The following is an 18,909-nucleotide window of genomic DNA, read 5'->3' as shown; positions in this document are numbered from 1 at the left end:
CGGTATGACACTTGTACAGGTACTACCGTCTACAATGCATGATAGCAGCTCCTGTTCTTCCTCCTCCTCCTCCTCTCCCTCATTGTCCCCCAATGCACGTTGGGATGAGATGAGGTTGGGCTGTGTGTAATCGCCCGCTACAGCTTCTTGATCCATCTCATCATACTCTGGCTGCAATGCCTACTCTTTAATTCTCTGCAGAGAGCGTTGCAAAAGACAGACAAGTGGGATGCTGACACTAATGATGGCGTCATCGCCACTCACCATCTTGGTGGCCTCCTCAAAGTTTGTCAGGATGGTTCATATGTCAGACATCCAGGTCCACTCCTGAGGACTTATGTGTGGAGTCTGACCTGAATATCGACGGCCTTGTTGCAGCTGGTACTCCACAACTGCTCTCTTCTGCTCACAAATCCTTTGCAACATGTGGAGGGTAGAGTTCCAACGTGTGGAGACATCACACACCAGTCGGTGTGCCGGAAGCTGCAAATGCTGCTGCAACACAGCAAGGGCGGCGGAAGCTGTAGCCGACTTGCGAAAATGAGCTGATAGGCAGCGTACTTTCACGAGCAGATCTGGCAACTCGGGGTACGATTTAAGAAACCGCTGAACCACGAGGTTAAGCACATGAGCCAGGCATGGTACGTGTGTGATCTCACCTCGCCTCAGAGCCGCCACCAGGTTACGGCCATTGTCACACACGACCATGCCGGGATGTAGGTTCAGCGGTCTCAGCCACAGATCTGCCTGCTCTTTCACAGCTGTCCACAACTCACAAGCAGTGTGAGGTTTATCACCTAAGCTTATGAGTTTCAGCACAGCCTTTTGCCGCTTGGCGGAGGCAGTACTGCAATGCTTCCAGCTTGTAACTTATGTGGTGATATCTGAGATGGAGGCTGAACATGAGGAGGAGGAGGAGGATGCGCAGGAGCTGTACACTGTGGGGGCAACTCTGACTGACATAGGGCCCGCAATCCTCAGTGTGGGGAGGATGTGTTCCGTCCCAAGGTCCGACTGGGTCCCGGCTTCCACTATGTTTACCCAGTGTGCCGTCAGAGAGATGTACCGTCCCTGGCCACAAGCACTTGTCCACGTATCCGTTGTCAGGTGGACTCTCCCTGTAACTACATTGTTGAGGGCACGGCAGATGCTTTGGGACACGTGCTTGTGTATTGCCGGGATGGCACAAAGGGCAAAATAGTGTCGGCTGGGGACCGAGTACCAAGGGACGGCCACCGCCATAAGATTGCGGAAGGATTCCGTCTCCACCAGCCTAAAAGGCAGCATTTCCAATGCAAGCAGTCGTGAAATGTGCGAATTTAGGACTGTGGCCTGTGGGGCGTTAGCTGCGAATTTCCGCTTTCGTTCAAAGTTCTGGGATATGGACAATTGAACGCTGCGGTGGGACGTGGACGTGGACGTTGATACTGTTTCTTGAGAAACTGCCATAACAAGTGAAGACTGAGAGGAGGGGGCATCTTTACCTGCAGTATGGACAGGGGATTGCCTTGCACACACAACAGGGTGTTCTATTGCACGCACAACAGTGGAAGAAGCAGTGGTGACACCCGCTGACACTGGTCGTGGACCCTGTGTTTCGCCCCACAAAGTCGGGTGCTTTGCTGCCATGTGCCTGATCATGCTGGTGGTGGTCAGGCTGGTAGTTTTGTCACCCCTGCTGATGCTGGCATGGCAGGTGGAACATATGGCCTTTTTGGGGTTATCAGCAGAGTCTTTAAAAAAATTCCAGACTCTGGAAGACCTAACGCTTGTACTGGCAATGTCCCTCGTGTTGGTGTTACGTGGAACGGTTGCCTGCCTTCTGTCTGCGGCCACCACACTGCTTCTTCCTGCCTGTTGGGGTACTCTGCCTCCCTCCCCCTGTGTGCTGCTGGCCTCACTCTGCATGTCCTCCTTCCACGTTGGGTCAGTTACTAGATCATCCACCACCTCCTCCTCTTCCACTTGCGCACCATGATCCTCCTCCTCACTTCCTGGCAATTGTGTCTCGTCATCGTCCACCTCTTGTGACAGATTGCCAACGTCGACTTCCTGTGGCCGTGGCTGTTCAAATATTTGGGCATCGCTACATGGGATCTCCTCTTCCACCACTTCAAGCGTATCAGGCGAGGGGCCCAAATATGGAAATGGACCAGTGAACAGCTCTTCAGAGTGTCCAAGTGTGGGATCACTTGCTGTCTGACGACACTCGGCATGGTGGGAGGAAGGAGCATCAGGGTGAAGAGGAGTATGCGGTCGAGACTCACGGCTACTAAGAGTTGACCGTGTGGAAGACAGACCGGAGGTGGTGGTGCCCAGGTAACTGGAAGTATTGTCTGCTATCCAATTAATAACCTGTTCACACTGATCAGGTCTCAATACTGGTGTTGTTCTGTGCTTCCCTAGTAATTCGGTCAAGAAGTGGGAGCGAGAAGATGTGGCTGTTGGTTGTGGCACATTTTCACCTTGGCCACGGCCCCGTCCTGTGCACGAACCATCACCAGAACGTCCACTTCCACGTCCCTTGCCACGCGCCTTGCCCATTGTAAATGAAGTAAAATAGCTTAAACTTGCACTATCAATGGAAAAAGGGTAATAAAGAGTAGATTAGAACCGTGGAAGAGGAAAACCACAGTTATTGTTTACTGGGGTATACCACACTTTTTTAAATAGAGATATTTGCGGCTGAACAGTGAGCGACACACTCAAACTGCTTTTTTTTTAGATACCAAAAGCCCAAAACTGGATAGTACAGCGATTTGACCCGTGAAACTGTGAAACCACACTGGGATGTCGGGCCTACACAAGACTATTTTCAACAGATATATTTTTGTGTCACAACAGTCAGGAGACACTACTGTTTTTCTTTACGGAAAAAACTATCAAAAGCTGAATAATAGAGATTTTTTACCGTGGGATGGCAAAACCACAGTTATTGTTTACTGGGGTATACCACACTTTTTTAAATAGAGATATTTGCGGCTGAACAGTGAGCGACACACTCAAACTGCTTTTTTTTTTAGATACCAAAGGCCCAAAACTGGATAGTACAGCGATTTGACCCGTGAAACTGCGAAACCACACTGGGATGTCGGGCCTACACAAGACTATTTTCAACAGATATATTTTTGTGTCACAACAGTCAGGAGACACTACTGTTTTTCTTTACGGAAAAAACTATCAAAAGCTGAATAATAGAGATTTTTTACCGTGGGATGGCAAAACCACAGTTATTGTTTACTGGGGTATACCACACTTTTTTAAATAGAGATATTTGCGGCTGAACAGTGAGCGACACACTCAAACTGCTTTTTCTTTAGATACCAAAGGCCCAAAACTGGATAGTACAGCGATTTGACCCGTGGAACTGTGAAACCACACTGGGATGTCGGGCCTACGCAAGACTATTTTCAACAGATATATTTTTGTGTCACAACAGTCAGGAGACACTATTGTTTTTCTTTACAGAAAAAAACTACCAAAAGCTGAATAATAGAGATTTTTTACCGTGGGATGGCAAAACCACAGTTATTGTTTACTGGGGTATGCCACACTTTTTTAAATAGAGATATTTGCAGCTGAACAGTGAGCGACACACTCAAACAGCTTTTATTTTTAGATACCAAAGGCCCAAAACTGGATAGTACAGCGATTTGACCCGTGGAACTGTGAAACCACACTGGGATGTCGGGCCTACACAAGACTATTTTCAACAGATATATTTTTGTGTCACAACAGTAAGGAGACACTACTGTTTTTCTTTACGGAAAAAACTACCAAAAGCTGAATAATAGAGATTTTTTACCGTGGGATTGCAAAACCACAGTTATTGTTTACTGAGGTATACCACACTTTTTTAAATAGAGATATTTGCGGCTGAACAGTGAGCGACCCACTCAAACTGCTTTTTTTTTAGATACCAAAGGCCCAAAACTGGATAGTACAGCGATTTGACCCGTGGAACTGCGAAACTACACTGGGATGTCGGGCCTACACAAGACTATTTTCAACAGATATATTTTTGTGTCACAACAGTAAGGAGACACTACTGTTTTTCTTTATGGAAAAAACTACCAAAAGCTGAATAAAAGAAATTTTTTACCGTGGGATGGCAAAACCAGAGTTATTGTTTACTGGGGTATACCACACTTTTTTAAATAGAGATATTTGCTGCTGAACAGTGAGCGACACACTCAAACTGCTTTTTCTTTAGATACCAAAGGCCCAAAACAGGATAGTACAGCGATTTGACCCGTGGAACTGTGAAACCACACTGGGATGTCGGGCCTACACAAGTCTATTTTCAACAGATATATTTTTGTGTCACAACAGTCAGGAGACACTACTGATTTTCTTTACGGAAAAAACTACCAAAAGATGAATAATAGAGATTTTTTACCGTGGGATGGCAAAACCACAGTTATTGTTTACTGGGGTATGCCCCACTTTTTTAAATAGAGATATTTGCGGCTGAACAGTGAGCGACACACTCAAACAGCTTTTTTTTTTAGATACCAAAGGCCCAAAACTGGATAGTACAGCGATTTGACCCGTGGAATTGCGAAACCACACTGGGATGTCGGGCCTACACAAGACTATTTTCAACAGATATATTTTTGTGTCACAACAGTCAGGAGACACTACTGTTTTTCTTTACGGAAAAAACTACCTAAAGCTGAATAATAGAGATTTTTTACCGTGGGATGGCAAAACCACAGTTATTGTTTACTGGGGTATACCACACTTTTTTAAATAGAGATATTTGCTGCTGAACAGTGAGCGACACACTCAAACTGCTTTTTTTTTAGATACCAAAGGCCCAAAACTGGATAGTACAGCGATTTGACCCGTGGAACTGCGAAACCACACTGGGATGTGGGGCCTACCCAAGACTATTTTCAACAGATATATTTTTGTGTCACAACAGTCAGGAGACACTACTGTTTTTCTTTACGGAAAAAACTACCTAAAGCTGAATAATAGAGATTTTTTACCGTGGGATGGCTAAACCACAGTTATTGTTTACTGAGGTATACCACACTTTTTTAAATAGAGATATTTGCGGCTGAACAATGAGCGACCCACTCAAACTGCTTTTTTTTTAGATACCAAAGGCCCAAAACTGGATAGTACAGCAATTTGACCCGTGGAACTGCGAAACTACACTGGGATGTCGGGCCTACACAAGACTATTTTCAACAGATATATTTTTGTGTCACAACAGTCAGGAGACACTACTGTTTTTCTTTACGGAAAAAACTACCTAAAGCTGAATAATAGAGATTTTTTACCGTGGGATGGCAAAACCACAGTTATTGTTTACTGGGGTATACCACACTTTTTTAAATAGAGATATTTGCTGCTGAACAGTGAGCGACACACTCAAACTGCTTTTTTTTTAGATACCAAAGGCCCAAAACTGGATAGTACAGCGATTTGACCCGTGGAACTGCGAAACCACACTGGGATGTGGGGCCTACCCAAGACTATTTTCAACAGATATATTTTTGTGTCACAACAGTCAGGAGACACTACTGTTTTTCTTTACAGAAAAAACTACCAAAGCCTGAATAAAAGAGATTTTTTACCGTGGGATGGCAAAACCACAGTTATTGTTTACTGGGGTATACCACACTTTTTTAAATAGAGATATTTGCAGCTGAACAGTGAGCGACACACTCAAACTGTTTTTTTTTTTAGATACAAATGGCCCAAAATGGATAATACAGAGGTTTGAACCGTGGAAGTGCAAAAGAACACTTCTGTTTCTCTAGCCTACACCAGACTATTTTCAACAGTTATATTTGTGTCTGAAAAATCAGAGACACGCTTTTTTTTTGGAGAGGGGGGGGATACACCAAAAGGTTAATAAGACGGGTATTTGTACAGTGTGAAGGAGGAAAAAAAAGGAGGATTTAGATGGAAAAAAAAGGATTTTTCCTGGCCCCCGACACCTGGTGCTAAGTCCAGCAATTTGAGCAACAGGAGCACACAGGACTGTAATGCAGCGTTTGCTGGTATAACCACTGTGTCTCCTATACAGCCTGCCTGCCTGGTATCTGGGATGGATATTAATCCTGAAAAGGACTGTTTGTTTGTTCTGGCAGCCTTTACAGACCCTACACTAACTATTTCGCTGTTTATATCTCTCCCTAAATCAGCAGCGCTGTCCCTACACTGTCTAATCCGGAGCGACTGTGTCCAAGATGGCGGCACCCGTTTTAAATACTCGAGGTGACGCTGTGCGGCTAGCCAATCACTGTAATGCCCACAACCAACATGGCTGCAGCATTACAGTGACTGGCTGGCAATCCCTGCATGTTCATTGGCTCTGTAAAGAGCGCCAAACATGCAGGGCGGAAACCCGAGCTCCCGCCCGAGTAACCCGGAAATGCTCGGTGCTCGCCGAACATCCGAGTAGCGTGATGCTCGGGCGAGTACCGAGCAGTGTCGAGCATGTTCGCTCAACACTACTCTCTAACAATAGTGAGACGTGGCCGGTGATTGTTGCAAGTCTGCAATGACAGGTGCATGGCGGGAGGCATCTTCACATGCGTCAAGGATCACTTATGATGGGCACACTTTTAGGCAGTGACCTGAGTGTCAGCGTTGCTTCCAGAGGTCTTCCCCATGCTGTTCCCATGTCTTTTCAGCACTGTGTGCATGTGTCTGATGATGTGTCACACACCACATGGCCAGATAAGGTTGTAAAATGTTAAAATGACATTTCCCAGTGAATGCATTTGTCTTGGTTGAAAGGAATGCAAAAGTACAAAAACGCATCAAAAACTCTACTTGTGAACATAGCCCAAGGTGTGGAAGAGCATTTTTGTTTTTGGTTATTTATTTTGCCTTACATGCAAGTCATTACCCTTTAAAGGATGTTCTTTAAAATATTTCCCAGGAAAATCCATTTTGGTTTTGTTTTAGCATGTTTTATTTTGAGTCTGTAAAAGTGGCATAATACCTCTGACAACGTTGTTGACAGCAGTGACATGGGAGTCAGAAATGCTTCCAGTGGTCTTCCCCATGCTGTTCCCATGTCATTTGAGCACTATTTCCGTCGATTTGGACAATTTTTTGGCCCTCTGCAGACCGCCGGGGTGAGCCACCGGAAAAATACTCGAGTTTCCCATAGACTTACATTGGGCTCGTTACTCGAACCGAGCACTCGAGCATTCCAATTTGCTCGACCCGAACAATGAGTACCCGAGCATTTTAGTGCTCACTCATCACTAATAATTAGGACTTAAGAAAATTCCATTACCTGCAGCTTGGAGTTGGTGGAGTTTACATGACCACAGCAGCAGGATTAAGGGCTGGCTGCAGTGCTGAGAGTGGGGGGAGTACGGTGAAATGGACAAACTGCTAGACCGTGAGTGAGGTGCAGGCGGAGATTTTTCGATGGATTGAGAAACATATGGTGTGTTCAGTGACACAAACACAGCAGGCATGTCCGCTTCTGTTACAGCTGACGGGCACTCACTCAGCCTGACTGGAGGGAGTATACAACCGTAGGTTCTGCAGTGGGAGACCTGCGTGACAATACTTGGCACGGTAACAGAGGAGGAGGAGGAAGCAGCAGATGCATTTGATGGGGCGGCCGATGGTTGTTTATTGAAAACCAATTTTGAGTTTATCATGTTTGTGTACCCCTTTGAGGAGATCAATATCTGCACCAAATAATTAATTTCACTACAGTATAACTATACAAAGTGAAGGAGACCTCTTACACAACAGCCAAATCCAATAGATGGAGTCCCAATGAGGATTCTCCAAAAATTAGGGGCAGACACTAGCAAAGTGTAATCAATTTCACTACAGAACAAAAAGTGTAAATAAGACCCACAACTCTTCCAGTACCGACAACCCTAGAGATGTACATCCTAACGACGAGTGCTCACATTTCTCTAAATGAATGGCCTAACACTACTGAAGTGGCATCAATTTCACTACAGTATAACTATTGTAAAGGAGACCAACACCTTTCCCACTACATCCAACCTAATGAATGGGGACCCAATCAGGATTCTCCACATTTCCAAAAATTAGTGGCAGACACCAGCAAAGTGTAATCAATTTCACTACAGTAGAAATAGTGTAAATAAGACCCACAACTTTTACAGTACAGCCAACCCAGGAGATGGAGACCTAACCAGGAGTGTTCACATTTCCCTAAATGAATGGCCTAACACCACCAAAGTGGCATCAATTTCACTAGAGTATAACTATTGTAAAGGAGACCGACACCTCTCCCACTACAGCCAACCCAATAGATAGAGACCCAATCTGGATTCTCCACATTTACAAAAATTAGTGGCAGACAATAGCAATGTGTAATAAATTTCACTTCAGTAGAAATAGTGTAAATAAGACAAACAAATCTTCCAGCACAGCCAACCCAGGAGATGGAGACCTAACCAATAGTGTTCATATTTCCCCAAATGAGGGCCTAACACCACCAAAGTGGCATCAATTTTATCATACTACAAGTGGTTTAAAGGAGAGCCAAACCTCTCTCACTACAGCCAATCCAATGGATGGAGACCCAATTAGGATTCTCCGTATTTCCCCAAATTAGGGCCTAAAACCTGCAGCAGCAGCAGCAAAAGCAGGCACAGAAGCAACATCACAGACTGCAATTCCGCGAGATCAATGCAGCACATTAAATACTACAACATCGCCTACTCTGTATAGTCTGCAATTTGGGTGCAAAACTCCTTGGAGATCCATGACTTGTTCATCTTGAAAGTTAGGCGGTCTACACTTTCATGGGACAGCCAGCTGCGCTTATCTGTCAAGACATTACCAGCAGTGCTGAAGACACGTTCTGAGAGAACACTGGCTACCGGGCATGATAAAACCTCCAAGGCGTGACAGGCGAGCTCAGGCCATTCATCCATTTTTGAAGACCAAAATGTAGAAGGGTCCAAATCCTCCATGATGGTATTCACATTAAGCTCTAGATCACCTCCACCATCCTGTCCAGTCATTCACCATGTGTCAGCGTTCTACTCTGTTGTGCTGGTGCACGAGATGGTCTAAAAAATGTGTGAAAGGACTCACAGAAATTGCTTCTGCCAGTTACTCCACTGCTGCGGCTAATGTTTTGGTGTTGACGAACTGACGTGCCGGAGATTGAAAGACTACAGCTGCTATGAACACTGTGCGCCTCACTGCTATCTTGGGGGAAAACTCTATTAAGGTTGCTTAAAAGCTTGTTTTGATACTCCAACATAAGCGGGTTCCTTTCCAGGGCGGGAAGCATCTGGCAAAATTGACTCTTATAACGTGGATCTAACAGAGTGGCAACCCAATAGTCAGCACTATTTCGAATCGTAACTGTTCGGGGATCATGTTGCAGATAGTGCATCAAGAAGGTACTCATATATCGGGCTCTTCCAGGAGGTCCAAAGCCAGGTTGTATTGTGGGCTTCGTAACAATGATGCTTCTTTCCTCCGTCCCCTCCTACCAACCATGTTCAACCAAGAGAGGATGATTATCCTATTCATCCTCTGATAGCTGCTCGCCCATTACCTCTTCCTCTTCCATTACTTTTTCACCTCTTGTACCTTCACTAACAGTTTGGTGTTATCACCAAACCCCCTTGATCGCAGGAATCCACCGTCACTTTGCATCCGCCTGTGTGACGACAGTCTGGAATTTTGAGACATTCTCATCCCTTCGGCATCCTCATCTTCTTCTGGGACCACCACCTCCTGCCGCAGGTTATTCAAAGTCTGCTTTAGCATGTATATAACCGGAATAGTGATGCTGATGACGGCATTGTCAGCACCAACCAGTTAAGTAGCCATTTCAAAACTGTGAAGAAGGGTGCAGAGGTCCTTAATCTGTTCCCACTCCATAAATGTGATATGCCCCATGTTCATACTGTGTTGGCCCAGGCTATACGACATGACATACTGCGTCAGAGCTTGTTGCTGCTGATACACTTTCTGCAACATGTGCAGAGTGGAATTCCACCTCATCTGCACATCGCAGATAAACCTGTTAACTGGCACGGACAAAGACCTTTGTATCGATACAAGTCAATGACATGAGGGGTGCGAATGGCGGAAGTGAGCACACAGCTTCCATACTTTGTGAAGCAGCTCATCCAGGCCAGGATATTGGCTGAGAAATCACTGTACCACCAGGTTGAGGACATGAGCCATGCAAGGCACGTTTGTGAGCTTGCCTCGGCCTAGGGCCGCTAACAGTTCGAACCATTATCGCACACGGCCTTCCCTTGCTCTTGATTCAGTGGAGACAGCCATTGCTCAAACTGAGCCTGGAGAGCTGCCCACAACACTTCACCTGTATGACTACAATCTCCAAGGCATATTAATTTTAAGACTGCCTGATTGTGGAGAACCCTGACTGCACAGTACGGAGGTGATGTGGATTCGCTCTGCACCCTTGGAATGCGTGTCTCATCAAAACAGAGGCTGAGTGCGCAGGTGGAGGCCCTACAGGATGTGGAGGATGCAGAAGCAGTGGAGCAAGTGGGAATTACAGAGGTTTCTTCTGCAAGCCTTGGGGATTCCAAGGTTTGTGGAGCAGCCCCTTCCCCTACCCCGCCTACCACCAGAGTCACCCAGTGCCCAGTCAGCAAGATGTAATGCCCTTGGCCATGCGTAATCGTCCAGGTGTCTGTGGTGAAATGCACCCTGGCAGATGTAGATTTAGACAAGGAACGGGTGATGTTGTCTGCGACATGCTGGTGTAGCGCAGCACAGCTTTCTTAGAGAAGTAATGGTGACTGGGCAACTGTTACTGGGGGACAGAGATGGCCATCAGCTTTCAGAAACCGTCTGTATCTACCAGGCAGCATTTCCGTGGCCAAAAGATTGGAGATGGTGGAGTTCAACCTCTTAGCTTTGTCATGTGTAGGAAGAAACAATCTTTTACATGACCACAACTGCGGGAATGAGGGCTGGCTGCAGTGCTGAGAGAGGGCGGAGTATGGTGAACCGGACAAACTTCTGGACCGTGAGTGAGGTGCAGGAGCAGATGTTACGGTGGATTGAGAAACATGCGGTGTGCTCAATGAAACAAACACAGCAGGTGTGTTTGCTTCCATTATAGCTGATGGGCTGTCACTCAGCCTGACTGGAGCGGGTAAAGAACCAGAGTTCTGCAATGGGAGACATCCATGACAAAACTTGGCAAGGTAACAGAGGAGGAGGAAGAAACAGCTGATGCGTTTGATGGTGCAGCTGATGGTTATTGAGGAGCGATGATTCACATTTCAGTGTGGTGAGATTCCCAGCGTAACGCATGTTGTTTGCATGTAGTAGTCAAATTATTGCAGTTTTTGCCTCCACAGAGTTTTTTTAATGCAAAGATTGCAGATAACATGAGTTGGCTCATTCTTTGCGGTGACAAAAAAGGCCCATGCTAGGCAACCCTTGCCACCCCTGCAAGCTGCAGACCCATGACCACTGCTGGCCACAGCCACGGTTGTGGCTAAGCATGCAGTGCTCCTCGTGCTTGCATCACTCCGTGTCTGCGCCATATGGCAAAATGTAACCTCCTCGTCTCCTTCTCCACGTCCCCAGCTGCGTGACTCTGGTTTCACACCAAGTAGGATCTTAAACCTCGTCATCATCCAATGCGTTTTCCCATTCCTCGCCCTCACAGTGACCCTTCTCCTCTTGTTGCTTTGACAGCACAATACAGTCCACATCTGCCTTAGGTATCTGAGTCTCATCAGGATCACCTCCCTCCCCTGCGGTTAACTTCTGGTGACGAAGGTCAGGAACCTGCTCGGACCCTATTTCATCCTTCCCTCGAATCCAAGCTAAAAAAATTTTGGGCATCGGTGCAGATGCTTTCCTCCTATTGACTCTGTGACTGTTTGGAGTACACTTCTGATGTCCATGGTATAGAATGGGTGAACAGTTCTACAGTCTCACCCATCTGTGGTTCGCTACAGTCAGTTGGGCAGTTGGACTGTTGTGACATGGATGGAAGCATGGGTAATTGAGGTGCCACCTCTGTGGACTGTACTGCATGTGATGTTGAGGTGGAGGAAGAAGAGGAGAGGGCACTTGAAGCATAGCTTGCCATCCACTGGAGCACCTGCTCTTTCTGGGCCTTATCAACAAGGCTTATCGCTGTGCGGCGGCCAAAGGAAGGGAGTGGAGTAGGCCGTCCAGAAACAGAAGTTGTCAGTTGTCTTTGTCTAGGACCTGTTTGTGTTGGTTCACTAGTGCTCTCACTAACATTACAACTTACCCCATGTATACCTTGAACACGTAGCCTCTTCCCCCTTCCACCACGACATCTCTTTTTCCCACTCATGTTGCTCAAATACTGTGGTAGGAGTACACTATTAAATAAACAAAAATTAGTTTTTTTTATTCTGCTACAGCTCTGCACACACCTGAATTTCAGCTACACTAAATGACAAGGTAAGATATGGCCTGCCGTATAACGATACTAAAAGACAAAAGATATTTTTTAGTGTGGATGTGGCCAATAAAACATACGAGATATTCTCCAAACAATTGCAAACTAAAATGTCCCCTGTTCTATCACGTTAGTAACAGAAGAAAGTATATTTTTACTGTGGATGAGGCCTGTATATCATAAAAGATATGATGCGAACAATTTCAAACTGAGATGATGTCCCCTGCTGTATCACATTAGGAACAGAATAATTATTTTTTTTTACTGTGGATGAGCCCAGTATGACATAGAATATACAGGTGCATCTCACAAAATTAGAATATCATCAAAAAGTTAATTTATTTCAGTTCTTCATTACAAAAAGTGAAAGTTGTATATTATATAGAGTCATTACACACAGAGTAATCTATTTCACGTGTTTATTTCTGTTAATGTTGATTAATATGGCTTACAGCCAATGAAAACACAAAAGTCATTATCTCAGTAAATTAGAATACTTTATAACAACAGCTTGAAAAATTATTTTAAAATCCAAAATGTTGTCCTACTGAAATGCATGTTCAGTAAATGCCCTCAATACTTGGTCGGGCTCCTTTTATATTTACTCTATATAATATGAGTTTCACTTTTTGTATTGAAGAACTGAAATAAACTAACTTTTTGATGATATTCTAATTTTGTGAGATACACCTGTATGCTCCAAAATATTTCAAACTCAGATCTAGCCTGCTGTATCACGTTACTCAGCGCAAAAAATATTTTTTTTTTGTTACTCTGCACAAGCTCTGCTGAATTTGACCGCCACTGACTTAGCAGCGGGCTTATAGCAATGTGTATCACGATTGTCCCATGAAAAAATAGCCAGAGAAAAAAAAAAATTTTTGACTTTGAAACCAGGTGAAGTTCAACGCCACTAAAATAGTATCTGTTTTTAAGCAGACTGGATCACCTTTGCCACTCTGAAAAAAACTTTTGTGGACTCTGCCTGCCAACCAAAAAAACTGATTTATTTTACTGTGCATATTACTGCATTTCACCCACCGAAAAAAGGAAAAACTGGGCTAACACAGCTTCACATTAGCAACAGAAAAGAAAAGTTTTTTGTGCTCTACAATCAGAAGCTCTGCAGACTCTGCATAGAGCAGAATTTCAACCCCACAAAATGAAAAGGTGGGCTACGCTTGCTTGCTTGCTTGATCACATTAGCAAGTGCAAGAATAGATTGAAGATATGCGCATGCATGGAGCTCAATACAAGTGGTGCACAGCACCATTGTATGGCATGGGTCCTGTCTTTCGGTCAGAATAACAGGCCAGGAATTATCTACACTATCTGACTCCCAAACAAGCGCCCATCTATCTAGCTAATATCTCTCATTACACAGGAGCACAGTGAGCTGCGTCTGTCTCCCCAGCAATTACATGGATATAATGGCGCTGAGGGAACGATGGCTGCTTTTTATATTGAGAGGACATGTGATTTCAGCAGCCAGTTGCACAAGCTCTTTTGTCTGGACAGTGTGGATGCTTCCTGCCCTCTGATTGGCTGGCCGCACTTTCCTGACTTGAAATTACAACCTATCAGAAAAAAAAAAAGCACGCTGCTGACCTGACCTTTTCTGAGCTCTCCACAGCCCCCACACTCTGCTACCACGTCTCCCCGCTCAATATACACTTGCACTATGCAAGCAAAACTGTTCAAAATGCTGTGGTTGCCCCGCATTTGCATTCCCGCCGTTATTTGTCGAACAATTTCCGATTTTAAGACATTTTGCTCGCCTTTCCGATTACGAATCTGAATGTGCCATATCCGTGCCGAATTTGAAACTTTAGAACATTCAATGAGCAAATTCGCTCATCAATACTTAGAAGCCTCAAGTCATCTTTACCATCAAAGAAATCCGTCAGTCTCAGTCTCCTGAAGTATTGTTCAATGTCACCACAAAGTGAGCAAAAGTGGAAGACAAAGTGGGAGAAACAGTACAAACTGAGAGCAAGGATGAGGTCTCATCACCACATGATTACAGATTAAAAAAAAAAAAAATGTACCGGTGGCCAAACATTTGTGGTCCGGGACACAACATAAACAATATGAAAGTTGTCATTTTAAAAGGTAACTTTAAATCACAAAAACACAGAAAAGTTTGGGAATACAAACTGATTAGAGACTTTGGCACCCTCCACACAGGAATAAATCTGTCAGGAGGATTTATGTCTCACTACAAAATCTGAGGAATCTGCTCCAGAGACAATGAGGGCACCAGGTCTATGATCTTACATGGATATTGGGACCATAAAACTTTCACACCACTAATATAATCTAAATAAGGACTCACTCTCTAAGCTTAGTTTGTTTTTTTATTTAAATGTCAATTTATTATGCCATGCATCTGCTTTTCTTTTCTTTGTTTTTTTTTGTTTGCATATATTTGTGTTTCTTCATACAGTATATCTTGCTATACAATGCCTGAGGAAGGGACCTAGGTTGTTTCAAAAGCTTGCCTTGTAACATCATTTAATTTATATTTGTTAGCCATTAAAAGGTATCATAACTGCAAGATTATCATTTTTTTCCCACTGAAAGCAATCTTTTTTTAAACTGGTTAACACGGTACCAAATCCCTTTTTTTGTGAAAAGACTCTGATTCAGAGGCAGAAATCCCTTTTATGATTCACGACTGTCCTTTTAGACATTATCCACAGGTCAGAAGGGAGGTGAGATGAATTTAACTTATATTGTTGCAAAATCTAATTGATCTGCAGTTTGTCCTCCTGTTTGGATAGTCAATAAGGTAGCTGGCCTGGGACAATATGTAGTCAGCATTTTAGTAAACATCATTGTTTCATGACCCTCAGTCCCTGTCACCAGAGATAACAGACCGTAAGTTTCAGTAAAAATCAGCTCAAGTGTCAACATGCAGGCTTACATGAACAATAGTCTGTCCTTCTTCACCAACCAAAGAAAAACACATAAATTCGAAGTCAACATAAGGATAATAGTGTATTTCTCCTGAATTTAGACGTCTGGGTGATTAAGAAGAAATTCTATGTTTTCACATACCTCCCCCTTCTTAATTAGCCAGACGTGATAGATTTCCTGTCATACATTTTGAGTACAGTTCCTCAGCATGTCTTTAAGCACAGACACAAATGTAAGAGGTCACACCTTCATGAGAACGAAACTTTGTATCATCCAGTTTCCTCAAAGCATATTCCATACCTTCCTTGTGAATAAATTCCACAATCCCCATGCCATCATTGTGCACATCAGCATAGCAGACACGTTCAGCTTCTTTCTTACGATCTTTTAGACCCTGCCAACTTCCCGATGGGGGAAGATCGGAGACAAGGAATCTGTATTCAGTTCACCGGGGAGGGGGTCTGTTCCTCCTGGGGACTTCTCCATATCATCCCCATGGTCTCTGGTTTAACCTGGGAAACTCTACACATAATTGACGAGAACTAAACTCATATCCATTGCGTCTGCACATGGCGTTCTCCATATCCTGCGGATCCTGGAAGCTGATGAAGGCAAATGGAGTGGCACCACCTCTTCTACGATTCTTCAGCTCAATGGTACGGATCCGCCCATACTGATGGAGCAACTCCACCAGCTCCTTTTTCTGTACATTGGTTGGTAAATTTCCCACATATATGCGCCTAATCCCTGGGCTCTGCCCCCCAGCCTGGAAGAGAGTCACTTGAAGGCCTGGTAAATTGTGTTTGGGGTGCAATATCAGAACTGGCAAGGGTGATGGAAGGCCCAATTTTCCAAGGTCTCTGAGCCTTGATATCACTAACTTTGACTTACTGGAGATACTTATGGAGGTTGGCTGGTGTACAGTGGTCAACCTGCCATATAGTGTGAACAGAAAATATCACTTCCTCCTCTGCTGGTGTATCCTAAGCATAATGTCCCTCAGACCCTGATGGCTCTTCTTGGCAGACGTTGAGCGGATTGGCATGCAGGCGGGCTCCAAGCATGGGGTCCCGGCCCTGTAGGCAGTCTTTAGCCACGTGTCCAAGGCGCCCGCATGTATAACAGTTCCATAGGTTGGGCAAATCAACGGTACTGTTGTTGACCCTTTGTCCAAGTGGGTAGAGGGATAATCCTGTTTGAGCGACGTGTGGCCGGTCAAATCTTTGATTGAGGGGTTCCCTGAGATCGGTGGGCATACTGGGTCTCCAATGGGGATGATTAGCTATGAATTTTTCAGCCAATTGGGCTGCTTGCTCTGGAGTTTCAGGCTTTTGGTTGGCTACCAACTCTCATATTGCTGGGAACATTTTCTCCATAAGTTGCTCAAGAATGATCATGTCTCAGAGGGCATCAGCAGAGTGGACAGCACGACCAACGGTTGCAGTGTCATCTGAGTTGACTGCCAAATTCTACATAGGAAGCCCCCTGGTGGGACAATGTCTGGAACTTGGTGCGATATCTCTCGGGTGTGATAGTAAAAAAGTACCAACAGGGTATCCTTTACAGTCTAATTGTCCAGGCAGTCCTGAGGTCCAAGCGACCGGACCCATGGGCGTGGAGAGGGGGTGAGCATTCATGCCCTTCATTAGCGGGCACATGCAATCTCCCTGCAGCAGCAGGAGTCGCGCTGCTGATACACTGTGTGCCCCTATTAAGGAGCATGAATATTCAGTGCTCCCCACGACTATGGGCATGGGGAGCAGTGATTATTAATTTTCTTTAGCAGCGGGGACAGTATAGGCTGCAGCAGGTGGCTGCTGCCTCCTGTGCTCTCCTCCTCCGCCGAAACAGCTCCCCTTGCACAGTATATATATATATATATATATATATATATATATATATGTATATATATATATATATATACCCCCCCAGCAACATTCGGACTATAAGACGCACCGCCCATTTTCCTCCAAAATTTTGGAGGAAAAAAGTGAGTCTTATAGTCCGAAAAATACGGTACTTTGTAATAATCGCGTATTCGTTCCAAATAGCGAGTACATTGTAAGTCAACGGGAAGTAATTTTCTGCTGGACCCTACAAAGGGGTCTGAGGGCCTGAGGAAAAGGCTGAAATGGATGAGAAAGTGATGAAACAGAATGGGAAGAGCCTGGAGATTATGCCTGCATGATTTTCTGACTCACATATGGTTTCTGGGAATAAGTTTGTCGCAGTATTACGCCACTTTTACAGACACACAAGAACAACTACCAAACCAAACCTAAATTCCATTTAACAGGCCAAAAAGGTTAAGAAACAGTTTTTCCTGCATAATCACTTGTATATAATGCTAAATAAACCAGAGAAACCAAAAAAATATCGCTCTTAGCGTTTGTTCACACATACTGTTGTGGCTTTTTTTCGCCTTTTACAATTGGGAGGGCCCTGACATACATTTTGATGGTCCCTCTGTCATACATCATTTGTAGTTCACTATTCCTCAGTGCTTGTACCTCAGGTGGCTCTGTGACATGAGTTTTGGAGGTACAGCTGTTACTTAGACATTTGGGCTCTCCCTTCATCATTGACACTCAGATAGTGGAATATATATTCCATAGCAGTTTACAATGAGCCCATTGTAGCGTTGGGCTTGAAGCTCCTCCTCTTCCTCCTCGTCCACCTCCTCCACCACCATGTGATACTGCGACCCTAAATTCAAATATTCAGAGGGCCTGCAGTAGGCAGGAAAGCTGAGTTTTGTGAGAGCCCTCGTGTGGTCCTGTAACTTACATTTTGAAGTGCCCTCCTCTAGAAAATTTGGAGGTCCCTCTTGTGAATATTTTAGAGTGCCCTCACTTATTCATATTGTAGGGCCCTCGCTCTATTACTTAACTCATTTAAGGGCAGAGACTACAGAGAAAAAGGGTAAGGGTTAGGGATAGGGTTAGGGTTAGGGAGAAATTTCTCCTTGTACCGTTGATCGAGAAAGGTGTCCAACCAGTATAGGTTGTTGGGTAAAATGTGTATCACGAGATGGTCTTGCCACAGATACTTACACACGAACTGTGCCATGTGGGCCAAGCTGCAAAAAGGCAAATGTTCTGTGTCCCCAACAGTAGAAACAGTACCCATCCTCTCCTCATGCTGGCTTGCCTCCTTCTCCTCCTCCACCTCCTCCTCTCCAGCCCATCCAGGCTGGACAGACATGAAGCTTGGGTTGGGTGTCCCCTCTGTAACATTTCAAGTCCCCTCGGTAGCACAGAAAAACAAGTCCTCTCCCTCCTCATCCTCCTCATCTTCCTTCTCATCACCCAATGTTGCCTCAGAATATTGGCTGGGCTGGGTAGTATCACCCATTGGGAAATCTGGCTCCATACCAACATGCTGGGCACTCAAAGATTCCTCTTTGAGATTATGTAGTGATTGTTTCAAGAGACACAGCAGTGGGATGGTAACGCTGATAATAGCCTGATCACCGCTCACAAGGTTGGTGCAGTACTCAAAGTTCTCAAGAACCTCACAAATGTCAGCGATCCACACCCACTCGACAGTAGTTATGTGTGGTGGCTGACTCTCAG

The 18,909-nt window shown here is 44.8% G+C and overlaps 1 pseudogene; it reads right to left on the bottom strand.

The window, feature by feature from the left end:
- Positions 1 to 15,548: 15,548 nt before the first annotated feature.
- On the bottom strand, positions 15,549 to 18,403 carry LOC141167570 (serine/arginine-rich splicing factor 9 pseudogene; annotated as a pseudogene).
- Between the last annotated feature and the right edge of the window lie 506 nt (positions 18,404 to 18,909).

The sequence above is a fragment of the Phyllobates terribilis genome, unplaced genomic scaffold (genome assembly GCF_046119375.1).
Source record: "Phyllobates terribilis strain yellow unplaced genomic scaffold, ASM4611937v1 Scaffold_11__3_contigs__length_659146591, whole genome shotgun sequence".
Taxonomy (NCBI): domain Eukaryota; kingdom Metazoa; phylum Chordata; class Amphibia; order Anura; family Dendrobatidae; genus Phyllobates; species Phyllobates terribilis.
This window is presented reverse-complemented; position numbering and strand designations above follow the sequence as displayed.